Below are 13,345 nucleotides of genomic sequence, written 5' to 3'. Positions count from 1 at the left end.
GCAAACAGTAGAGTAGCGTAGACTGGAGTGGCGAACACTGGAGTACCGCAGAATGGCGTGCTATAGATGAGAATAGCGTACAGTGGAGTTGTGTAGAGTGCACTGGGGTATAGTGGAGTAAAGAATAGTGGAATAGCGTTCATTGGAGTGGTGTTCAGTGGAATGTGGTGGAGTGGACTAGCATAGAGTTGAATAGCGTAGAACTGAGTAGCATAGAGTGTAGTTGCATACAGTGGAAAAGCGTATAGTGGAGTAGCTTAAAGTGGAGTGGGGTACCGTGGAGTGGCTTAGGTTGGAAATGAGTACAGTGGAGAGGTGTCAAGTGGAATAGTGTAGAGTGGATTATTGTAGAGTGGAGTGGCATACATTAGAATGGGATACAGTGGAGTTGCGAAGATTGAAGTGTTGTAGAGTGTAGTGTGGGAGAGTGTGATAGCATACAGTGGAGTAGCATAAAGTGCAGTCTAGTGGCATACACAAGAGTGGGGTAAAGTGGAGTGGCGTAGATTTGGAATAGCATGCAGTGAAGGGGTGTAGAGTGGAGTGGCATACAGTGGAGTGTAGTAGAGTGGATTGGTATAGAGTTGAGCAGCATAGAGTTGAGTGGCATAGAGTGTAGTTGCATACAGTGGAATAGCATAAAGTGGAGTGTCATAGAATGGTTTGGGGTACAGAGGAGTGGCGTAGAGTGGAGTGGTGTACAGTGGAAAAGCATATAGTGGACTGTTGTAGACTGGAGTATTATACAGTGGAGTGGTGTACAGTGGAGTGGCATTGAGTGGAATAGCATACAGTTGAGTGGCGTAGAATGGAGTGATGTAGAGTTGAAAAGCATAGAGTGGAATGGCAAGAGTGGACTGCGTGCATTGAAATAGCATAGAGTGGAGTAGCGTAGAGTGCAGTTGGATAGATTGGATTGCCATAGAGTGAAGTGGCGTACAGTGGGGTGGCATGTAGTGGAGTGGTGTACAGTAGAGAAGCGTAGATTTGGAATAGTGTATAGTGGAATGGTGTACAGTGGAGTGACATATATTTGGAATAGAGTGGAGTGGTGTTCAGTGGAATAGCATATAGTGTGGTATCATACACTGAAATAGCGTACAATGGAATAGCATAGAGTGGAGTGACGTACAATGGAGTGGCGCACACTGCAGTGCCATAATGTGGACTGGCGTAGATTTAAAATAGAATACAGTGAAGTAGCATAGAGTGGAGTGACATATGAAGTGGAGTATATTGGGGAAGCATATAGTGGAACAGCATACACTGGAGTGGCATACAGTGAAGCGAGGTACAGTGTAGTGGCATACAGTACAATAGCATACAATGGCGTGGAATAGTGTACAGTGAAGTGGCATACAGTGGTGAGCTGAGAGTGGAGTTGTGTACAGTGGAATAGCATACAGTGGAGTAGTGCAAAGTTCAGTATCATAGATGCACTGGCATAGATTGGTTTGGCATAGACTGGAGTGGCATAGAGTGAAGTGACATAGAAAGGAGTGGGGTAAAGTAGAGTGGCGTAAAGGTAAGTGGCAGACAGTGGAATAGCCTATATTAGAGTGACGGACAGTGACATGGCATAGAGAGGAACAGTATAGAGTGAAGTGTCATACATTGGAGTTGCGTACAGTGCAGTGCCATACAGTGGCGTGTGTTACAGTGGAGTGGCATACACTGGGGTGTTGGAGAGTCAGCTGGCGTAGAGGGGAGTGAGGTGCAGTGTAGTGTCATACAGTGGAATAGTGTAGAGTGGGATCGCGTACACTGGACTGGAATACAATAGAATGGTGTACACTGGAGTGGGGTAGAGTAGAGTGGCGTAAAGTGTAAAGCATAGAGTGAAGTGGCGTATATTGGGAATAGCAAACAATGGAGTGGGGTAGAGTGCAGTGGCAGTCAGTGGAATAGAATATAGTGTAGTAGCATACACTGAAATAGCGTACAGTGAAATAGCATAGAATGGAGTGGCATACAGTGGAGTGGTGTATACTGCAATGCCATTATGTGGAGGGGTGTAGATTTAGAAAAGTGGCCATTGAAGTGGCATAGAGTGGAGGGGCATTCAGTGGAGTGATGTATTGTGTAGAGTGGTGTAGCATAGAGTGGAGTAGCGTAGAGTTCAGTGGCATAGATTGAACTGGCATAGAGTGGACTGGCATAGAGTGGAGTGGCATAGAATGGAGTGGCTTAGAGTGAAGTGACGTAGAAAGGAGTGGGGTAGTGTAGAGTGGCGTAGAGTGGAGTGGCATATAATGGAATACCATAGAGTGGAGTGTCGTACAGTGGAGTTGTGTACAGTGGAATCTTGTAGAGTGGTTTGTCATATAGTGTAGTGGCATACAGTGGAGTAGAGTACACTGGAGTGTCGTACAGTTAATCAGCATACAGTGGAGTGTCTTACAGTGGACTGGTGTACAGTGCAGTGATGTAGTACAGTGGCTCTCTATATAGTGCACTAAAATGAAGTACACTGTGCAGAGAGTCCAGTGAGCCAGATTGGTATAGAGAAGCAAAAGTAGATAACACTAACGCTCTATTTGTGGTAGTGTGGGCAAGCAGTTAGGCTTATCAGAGTGTATTGCTAAACCTTTGTCATACTCACAGAGGCAATAAATGAGACACACACTCAATAATAAATCAGAGATCAATTTATAGAAATAACTCCAATTGTTATGTAATTTTTCAGACCAAGAACTTTGTTCTACAGTAAGTACATTTTAGGATGTGAATTTTCAAAGTTTGCAAAATGCATTACTTTTTTGAGCAATTAAGGGAAAGAAACAAAAGTATGCTTATAAAATCATACAGTTGGATTTTCAGGATTTATGTAAGTAGCAAGGCCAGATGAAATGTTCCACCAGCACATTCCCAGGAGCGTCCTGGATGTGGCCAGGAGCAGGGTGCTGATGTCGTTGGTAGCTGGTTAACTACGAAGAAGGGGGACACCTGAAAACACACTGCACAAGGGGAGTTAAAGGTAAGTCAGAGGGGTCCCACTCGAGGGAGCATGTCATCAGGGCTTTAGGACCATGGGAGCACAGCTGGTTTATCGGTAACAAGGCCGGGTGGGATGGGTGCAGAGCAGATAGGTCAGCCGGGAGCTGCTCTTCAAGATGTACACACGCTCAGGAGCAGGTAGATTGGAGAGGCGATTTCTGGACAGCCAGGCCACTCATCAAGTGGGTCTCAGGGGCCTCGATGTCCCTTGTCAATTTCTTACTTCTTCTGTAGTTGGAGTCCAGATTGGACACATCGTCTCAGTGAATGCTACAGAGGGTCCTGTACCCCAGGTATTGGTGTGGCACTGCTCTGGTAGATCCTGGTGTCTACAAACTTGGTGGGGCGACAAATCTGACCCTCTGGAGCTAGTGTATCACTTTTGGTTTAGGTGCTACATTGGAGTTACTGGGAATGTGGCAAGTTGTTAATACCATATTCTGCAGTTCAGTGACTGCAGGCTGCAGGGGAGCGGTACCGCCACTGCAAGTTCTTTGGTGAGTTTTAGAAGGCTGGAGGAGCTCCAGGGTTCTTGGAGGCCTCGCAGTTGCAGGATGAGACAGCCCACCATGACTGCCGAGTTCTTAAGGCAGCAGTCAGGGTTTGATGCCAATGTTCTGCAGGAGAGCTTCAGTCCAGCTCTTCTTTGTTCTTCTCATCTCTGTGTCCATCAAATCTGAGTTCAGGGTCCAGCGATGCCACCTAAATACTAAATATAGGGGCGTTAAAAGAAGGAGACAGGAAGTAGCCAATAGAGAACCTACCTTTAGGGTGTCTACATCCTCTAAGTGACCACTTCCTGTGGAAAGGGGCACTACACTGTCCCTAATTGGCTAATTCTTCCTCAAACCAAGATGGAGGGAAATGAAAAGTGGGGCCAACATCACCTGCCCCTACCTTAGGGGTGGTGCTGGCTAAATGGGGACCCACTTCCTAATTTACCTAATTTTCCCGCCTGTCCTCTCGCCAAATGTGGGGCAGGAGAGGGGGGTTGGTATCCTCCACTATCTAGAACTCCCTGGGTCACACTTCAAAGCCTTTGAAGCTTCCCACTTTGGCAGACCATCCTCTACTGGGGGAGGTGTGAGGCACCTCTGCCCAGAGCATTTCCGGTGGTGGCAGGCTAGCTAAGGCTAGTCAGAGACCACACGAGTGCTTGGTAGGTTTTCAGTGGACACTCCAAAGGGTCTCCTATGGGCCTTTATTAATCAATCCAACATTGGCATCAGTGAGGATTTATTAAGACAAGATGTTGGTTACCAAACATCTTAGGGTACCCTGAATACATCATGGAGCTAGGAAACTGGTAATGACAAGTATCCAGCCCATGTAATCCCTATGGCTTCCTGTCCACTTATAATATCTATGAATGGACTTGATATTGTACGGTCATATCTGCTCATGCAGCTATGTCCACAAAATGTATATAGAGCATCCTGTCTTAAGGTTGTAAGGTTGCAGTAAGGGTGACTTACCTATACCTCATGTTGTGTATGGGGCCATGGCACACAGAGCTGTATGCCATGCAGATTCTTCAGTTTTCTCTACATGAAAACACGCAGACTGCAATGGCTGTTTGGATGACCTTGGTGAGGGGTCTCTGGGGTGGCACAATTGGTGCTGCAGCACCAGTGGACCCTCTTCATTCCCAATGGCCTAGGTACCATATGTACCATTTACTGGGGAATTATAGGGGTTGTTAAAGTTGTGCCAATTGTGGTATATTTTTAGGTAAAGAACACTGATACTGGGAAACTGGTTAGTAGGGACCCAGTAAACCTCAGTCAAAGTTGCATCAAAAACCAAGCAAAAAGGGTGGGGGGATATTGCGACACGAACCCAGTTTCTCACAAGTGGCAAATAGCGGAGTGTGCTTGAGTGGAATCATGCATAGTGGAGTGTTGTAGAATTTACTGGGATAGTATGGGTGATACAGTGGAACAGTGTAGAGTGGGGCGACGTACACTCGAGTGACATACAGTAGAATAGTGTACACTGGAGTGGGGTAGAGTGCAGTGGCATAGAGTGGAATAGCATACAGTGGAGAGGCGTATAGCGGAGTACCATACAGTAGAGTTGCAATGAGTGGATTGAGCTACAGTGTGGTGGCACATAATGGAATAGCATTGACTGGAGTGGCATAGAGTGGAGTGTTGTGCAGTGTAGTGGCGTAAAGTGGAGTGCTGTAGAGTGCAATACCCTAAAGTGGAACATTGTAAGTGGAGCATGGTAGAGTGTAGTGGGGTAGATTGTAGTGGAATACAGGGTAATAGCATACTGTGGAGTGACATAGAGTAGAGTTTTGTAGAGTGGAGTGGAGTAAAGGGGAATAGCATAGATTTCAGTAGGGTACAGTGAAGTGCCATAGAGTGGAGTCTAATATTGTGGATTTGCATAAGTGAGATTTATGGAGTGCACGGCTACCTCCAATAGAGGTGTCCCAGCGCTGATAAGCAGTTTCACAATGAGGAGGAAAATGGGGTGAATTACTGCTTGAGTTGCATACAGTGGAGTGATGTAGAAGGGAATAAAGATGAGTGTCACTGGCATACAGTGTAGTGACGTAGAATGGAGTGGCATATAATGGAATAGCATAGAGTGGGGTTGAATAGAGTGTTGTGCAGTGGAATAGCATAGAGTGTAGTAGGGTAGAGTAATTTAGCGAGAGTGGAGTGTCGTAAAGTGTAGTGGCATAGAATGAAGTGACATACAGTGTGGTGTTGTATACTGAAGTGGCATACAGTGGAGTGGTATAGAGTATAATAGCATAGAGTGGAGTGGCGTGGAGTGCAGTGATGTAGAGTGGAGTGGTGTACAGTGAATTGAGGTACAGTGTAGTGGCATATTGTTCATAACGCACAGTGGAGTGATGTTGAGTGGAGTGGTGTAGAGTGGAATAGTGTACAGTGGAGTGGTGTAGAGTGTCGTGGCATGGTCTAGCTAGGGGTGGAGGACAGAGGTAAGGGAAAATGTAGTTCAGGAAGAAGGGGGAGAACCTGACTGGATCATATGAAATGGGGCAAATATAAGAGAGAAAAAAGAGGAATGGTGAGTATGCCCCCTGTTGCCTCCCACAAATGAGGAAAATATAAGGAACACAAAGTTTAGAAGAGGAGCAGACCAGAGATATAGCTACCATTGGTACAGAAGGTGCAGTGGCCCGTGGGCCAGAGTCCTGAGGGCCACACTGATCCCAGATAACAGCATTTAAAAGTGGCATCTTCCTTACTTGCACCAGGGTCCATTGTGACATTGCTATGCTACTGGAGTAGACTCTTCTTGCTGCAAAAGGTAAGAAGAAGTCTATGGGATCCCGGATAAAAATAACATGAAATGTTTTCCGCGCACACATGATAATGTAGGTATACCTCTTAGAAGGCATGGCTGACACCTAAGCGCCCTCCGGGTCTTCATATACATATAAACCAGTACTTCCCAAACTTTTAAGAAACACGACTCAGCTTATAGAACTGTGACCCACCTACCTTTGATGGACATGAGGCAGGCTATTTTTTTTCCAATGTAACTTAAGCATCATATAATAGCATACTGTCATTTACAATGTAAATTTTCCATTGAAATGCACTCTAAATTTGCACAGGCCTACAGTTTTACTGATAAAACCATATTGGGCCCAAATAATAATGAGTGGAAATCGGGTATAGGTGAATATTTATCATGTGTGCATTACCAAGTGAAGTGTATTGATTTGTTTTGATCCTATTACAATCTTTGTTTCCATCACACTTCAGAATTACAAAACAATGTGCTTCATTTTTGCTTTCCTAACTACTGACTGTGTACACTTCATTTACACGTATTTACATTTTGTTGTGTGCTACAAAAACATCCTATAGCCTTTCCTTTCACCATCAGCCTACATGCACCCCAGCAAGATTGTCACATAATCAAACGTTACTTTTCTTTCTCTGAATGCAAAGTGAGAGGAGTTTATAAACACTAATTCCCATGTTAAAAAAATAGCACTTTCACAGAAGTTATGACCTAACATTTGACTTATGTCTCTGAAGCCCAACAAAAGTGACAAGTTAAATGCTGGATTGCAAGGCATCTTTATATATCGCTTGGACGTTCGCGACTCACCAAAAATGGGATCGTGACCACAGTTTGGGAAGCACTGAATATGCTATTAGGGTAAACTTTTCTCCACACCCAGTTTAATGCTTAGTTATGTAGGTCATTAAATTGTATGCTACGGTCTCTTAGACATTCACCTCATGCTTCTCAATTACTGTTACTAGAGAGAAGGAAAACAATTGTGACATTTCATGACCCTAGCCTAAAGCCAAAATTCACCTGAAAACCTGAAAAACGATTAAGGTCTATTCAAGTAAGTTGGCTGTACTGATGGCTCTCTCGGGCTGAGGTGATCTGTGAGATTGCAAATCTTCAAGTACCATTATTTTTTGCGGTTCAAAAACACAGAAAAGGCTGTAAAATCCAAAACTATTTTTTTAAGTATATTCCTTTTCAAAACCATCATGTTTTAGACCAACTGATGTTTTATGATGATTCTTATTACATATGAAGTGTCGGTAATAGATGTCATATTTAAAAATAATTACATTTAAATTCATTTTCAGATTCTTACGAATGCATGTCTGACTTAGTCCGAATATGTTATCCCTTAAACTTGTGACTAATGGACTTATTTCATTTCGTCTGCAGATACCCTTTCAAACCCTCCTCTGTGAAAACACTGAGGCAGACTGGCCCACTTGGCATCAACACAGTGCATTAACTCTTTGAGATGGTATTGTCCATGGGCAGCCAGCGTTGCACTTCACTGCTCCAGTCTGACAGGCTGAGCTCTGCAGAGCCTTTAAGCAGAGAAGTGTTGACTCAAGTGGGCTCCTTGTCATAACAGTTCGGCTACGGAATGTCATCACTGAACTGCACGCTCCGCTCGGGAGATGCCAGCGCGGGCTGACGCAGCAGCGCGAGGCATGAGGCTTCTCTGAAGCTGGCCATGCCATGCTGTGACAGTTTAACGAACCCACACCGATGCGGCCGTTTTGATTGCTTGGATTGAAGAAACGTCTGCCGGGTCAGAACAATTGGAGGCAGAACAAAGCATGCATTTTGGTTGTTGACGTTTTTTATAGAAGTTCAAATGCTCACATGTAGAGAGTCTTTGCCATCAGTGTTAGGGCAGTCAGTGATTGCTTGTCTAGACACATTGGGGCAGATTTATGAGCCCCTTGCGCCACTTTTGCGTCACTTTTCCCCATGTTAAAAGTGACGCAAAAGTGGCGCAAGGGGCTCATAAATCTGCCCCATTGTTTATTAGACATTGAAATGCTACACATATGTTCTCAGGTAAAGTACCACATCAAGCACGCATGAGCATCCCAAGACTCATCAGCCAAGCAGCTCCAGGAGGGTCCTAAATGTTGCAAGGGCAGGGAAAGCACAAGGCAAGGCAAAGTAGTTCATTTATACCCCCCGCCATGGGGAAGGGTTTGTGGACTGTAATGCCCGCCCCCGAAGGTTAATGTAAAAACCCACAAATTAAATTATAGCATTTTCAGGTCTCCCACCCATGTAGGCGAGCATAGGGCAGGCTCAGCTGGCACAGGTAACAGTAGTGGGGTGATGAGGTGGGGCGGGGTGGGGCGGTGGAGGAGAAGTGGACAGACGATGGGATAGGGAAAGTCAAATAAATTAAAAAAACACTTACCTTGTGCTCGCCATATCGCCGAGTCAGCGATACAGTGAGTCCAAGATAAGTGTTTTTTTAAATTTTTTTATTTTGCAATCCTATCATGTTGTCTGTCCACTTTCCCCCCCACCGCCCATCCCGCCCCATCTCACCGCCCCACCGCTGTTACCTGTGCCGGCGACACCTGCCATAGAGAGAGATTAATATAAACTGAGTGTGGAGATTGGGGGGGTGTTTTAAAATCACCTCACCAGTCAACATGGTACATTTATCTTAATTGTTTGTGAACATCAAGCTAATTGTTAAAAACAGTTACTTGATGGGATCGTAAACCACTGGGGAGAGCCATTATTGGCACCATGATTACCTCCAACATTGACCACCATGATTTCCACCACTTTCATCCCTGCCCATTACCATGGCCACCAGCATTACTAATACCTTCATTACCACAACCACCCTTACCACCACAATTGACCTTACTATCAGCCTTTCCACCCTAACCACAACCAGTTACAAAACCACCACCATTAACATGTGACCATGTTCCACAAACAGCACCTTTACCATTACTATCACCACCTCCACCATTACCACCAACACTATCACTAACATTACCTTCAGCACCACTACCGTTACTACAACCACCATCTTTTATACCACCATGTTTATCAGGACCAGCTCTTTTACTACCTCCACCAACAACCATCACCCTTACCACCAATCCCCCTATTATCACTAATGCCATCATCATCATTTACCCCTATCATTACCACAATCTCCATTGCCTTTACCAACACCACATCCAGTCTTTCCTCAGACCTTCTCTTCTCCAAAGAATGTCCATGGCAGTCCTACTCTGTGGTTCATCTTTGCTCCTGAACAATGTCAAAAGAATGCAGTTGCACCCTTTGTATACAGTATAATTTTTCTTTTTTATTATAAATATTTTTCAATTGTGAATGTGCTCCTTGCCATTTTTGATTCTATACTAGATAATTGTAACTAACTTGGTAGTCTGTTGACTGCTAAAGGTTGTTTGAAAAGGTTAGCTTAACTATCATTTTCCCTCAATGACAGATGTGTCACGCTCATGGAGTTGCTGAATGCTGTGATGTCTCTTTCTAACGTTTTCCCTCATTCCCTGTACCCTTCCAGTCATCAGCCCCCTAGCCCCCCTCTTCACCCAAGTATTGTGATCTGTTTTGCTGTTATCTATTTCCCACATCAATAGATCTCACACTTGGGGGCAGATTTACTAACATTTTGCACAAGGATTGTTTCACAAAAATGACGGAAAACAGCACAAAAGGTTGATTTTTAATTTACTTTTACATTCGAATTTTACTTTCAAGTTTTTAAGTTAAGTCAACATAATGTGCTGCTTTATATTACTTTGCATTAAGGTGGTGTTCCATGGATGGTACATGGTGCTCCCATGCAATCTTTACATAAAGCCCCATCTACTAACAATAGTAACATAGTTTTGCACCAACAAATAATGCCTTTTTGACAGTAGAGTTAACTTGAAGAAATGCTTCAAACCTTTCAGTTTGTGCATGTGCGCTGCACTGTACAGCACACATTCAAAGTGAGAAAAGTTTAAAAGTATGTATAGGTCTAGTATTTTGTACTGGGAGGCTAACCTTCCAGTACTGAACCTATGCTAGACATTGTTCACACTTTCTTGCACTGTAGTGCAAATATGTATGTTTGTGTGTGATGCTAGGCAGCCTCATTGTGCACCTGCACTAGGGAGACAGTAGGACAGTGCCATATCTAAGTAGGTATGTAGCTTTCCTCCTCTCTAGCTTTCAAGCAACGCAGCACAGAAACTTTGGTTGCAGCACTGCATTGTGTGAGTCTTTAGTAAACATTCCCCTGTGTGAGGTTGATGTGGTATAAGCAAAGCTACACTGTTACAGGAGGAGGTTACAAATTAATGCAAATTTGCTCACACCATCCCCCTTACTCTGACTAGAAAGGGAAATCATTGTGCAGAAAATAAATTATAATAATGTGAGACCAAAGATTGTCAGTGTGTACATTGTTTCCACAACCGTTGCCCCATAGAGAATCAATGTATCTGAGTATTCTTCCAAAGTAACCTCCTACAGAGACTTGAATGTTCATTAATGTTCATTAAACTTACTTTAGTAAATGACTCTTACACTGTGTTGATTTATAGTGATATGTATCTTGGATTTTCCACTCACTTTTTATCTTTTCTTTCAGCTTTATGTTGCAGAATGAAAATCCATCTTTGCTGGTTCACCTGCTTCACTTAGAATAAGAACTCTTTTTTTTTCTGTCATGTCTTTCCTGTTAGTGCCACGTGCAGTTGGTCACTTTTTACAAAACCCCCGCATCAACAAACAGATAACCAGAGGGATTGGTGTAGGTGCCAAGCAATACGTTTCTGCTAAGGTAAGTTCTGGAAGGAGGGGGTGGTTCTGATTTAGGGTTGAACTTTGCAGTATGCTTAATGTGATTATGAGACATCTCTATTCCATAGGTTGTTGCAATTAGTATTCCATAGTGGTGAGCGGTGAGTGGCTACAGTGAGTAGGACAGTATACAGATATTACTACTGATGGAAAGGTAGGTGCTCAGGTGTTGTAAAAGCCACAGAGTGGAAAGGCACATGTTATACATTGACAGTTTTCCACCACTGATTTTAGAGGTAAGGGTGTATGCCTGCACTGGGGTTAGCCTGGAAAGGGAGCTCAGGTGAAGTGCAGTTTATAGAGAGGACAACGAGAGTAGACAATATTTTTGAGACAGGCACGATTTGGGACCTAGCCTCAGTTGGTAGGTAGGTCGGTAGGTGGAGCATGCTGGCTTTATTTAACAGAGCTGGTGCTATAAAAATAAAGCAAATGAAACACCTAATAATAATAAAAACAAAAACCCATACGTTGAGAAAAGTATGTGTTTTATACAAAAAAAAAACACTCCATACATGACAGACCACCCCCCACCCCACAATTTGGTTGGCAGTAGTCCATCAGTCAAGGTGACCGAGTTCATTTTTTATGAAACCCTGATGGACTACCACCCATCAATTTGAGAGATTACTGCCGGCCCAGCAGGGATCTCTCTACCTTCACAGGTACTGCCATCCTCAGCGGATCCTCTGAAGGCACTCAAAATTTGGATACAGTCGCTGTCAGTTTTGACATCCATGCATCTAAATTTTAGTTTAAAAAAAAAAAAACTTCCAAAGGGGGAGTTTGTTTTTGAAAACCAACAAATAATGTGGAGGCCAGGGTAATTATTTGTATTTTCTGTCTGCCAACACCAGGGTTTCCCTCCCAGTGATGGACAAAATGAAAGGATGTCAGATAGGCCATCCTAAATAGGGTAGGAGATCTGATCCCTTACTCCAAAGGCCAGCTCTCCATCAGGCCGTTAGAGTGAGCTTTCCATCAACAGAGTCACCAGGGCCTCCGCACACTGAAAGCTGATGGTCTGCCTGACTTAAATTGGGAGGGCGGACAAAGAGTTTATCAGACAGGATACTCTCTTACATTTGTGACAGAGTTTCTTGGCTGCCAAACTCTAAATCAGCCCTAAATCTAATTGCTATGTGTTATGCTCTCACCAATTGTTCTCACCCACAACACACCCACCCCTTCTGAGCCCATCAACAACGAAACTACTAAGAATCCTACCCCTTCCTCAACTAACCTTACACACACCAGCTGCAACAAGCTCCCCCCATCTAATTACAATGGCTCTAGAAAATGTCCACTTTCTCTACTCCTTCACTTCAGCCAGACTTTGCAAGACCATCTGTTGGAGGACCACTGAAGTTGAGTGGGCTGCTCTGTGGGTATAGTATTCTTGGCCACCTGGAGGGGATACGATGATGGAGGTGCTTTCTGGAATCTGCTGGCTGGGTGCAGGAGGAAGTAGCCACTGCTGCCTCCTTCTCCTCCTCTTCCTGAAGAATCACCAGCCAACATAATGACACTGCTATGGCCTCTATCTTTTGGCCGCACAGCTGGAAGGCTATCTCATATGGCGCTGGTTCTCCTTACGTCATGACTCTGGGGTCAGGACTCCTATAGGGACAGCTGAATGGTCTGAGTAAAGAAGAAAAGAACATGAATTGTAGTACCATCCCCAAGCACATACATAGGTATAGTCAGAGAGCCATATATCATTGCTTGTTCTCTAGGCCACTGGCATTTTTTCATGTGATTCTGTGTTTACCTTAGACTTGTGTTTTTACACATAAATTCACATACTACCATCATTAATACATGGTATTGATTAATCAATAACACCTGCATGATTACAATATTTTTTTGCTATAATGGATGAAAGTGCAAATAAATGGATTAATGGGGTGACATCTTAATCATACACTTGTGTTTTAAAATATTATTTAATTGCAATGTTAAAAACATTACATGTACAATTATAGTGCATTAAATTTATGTGGCACAATTTATTTGACTATATACCATACAATATTAATCAGGCTAACCTGGTGAGTGATGTGATTTCTGGAAAACTATTGGCACATAATTTAAAATAATTAAAGTTGCTTACTCTTTCCCTACTCCTTCTGTTGGAATGGAAATTGTTTTTGGTCGACTTCCCTATGCATTGTACGATTTAAGTTAGCATTCGCAGCACCATTTTGTATTCAGCTGC

This window comes from Triturus cristatus, chromosome 2_1, assembly GCF_964204655.1.
Source record: "Triturus cristatus chromosome 2_1, aTriCri1.1, whole genome shotgun sequence".
NCBI lineage: Eukaryota > Metazoa > Chordata > Amphibia > Caudata > Salamandridae > Triturus > Triturus cristatus.
The sequence above is the reverse complement of the archived record's forward strand: the minus strand, read 5'-3'. Positions refer to the sequence as shown.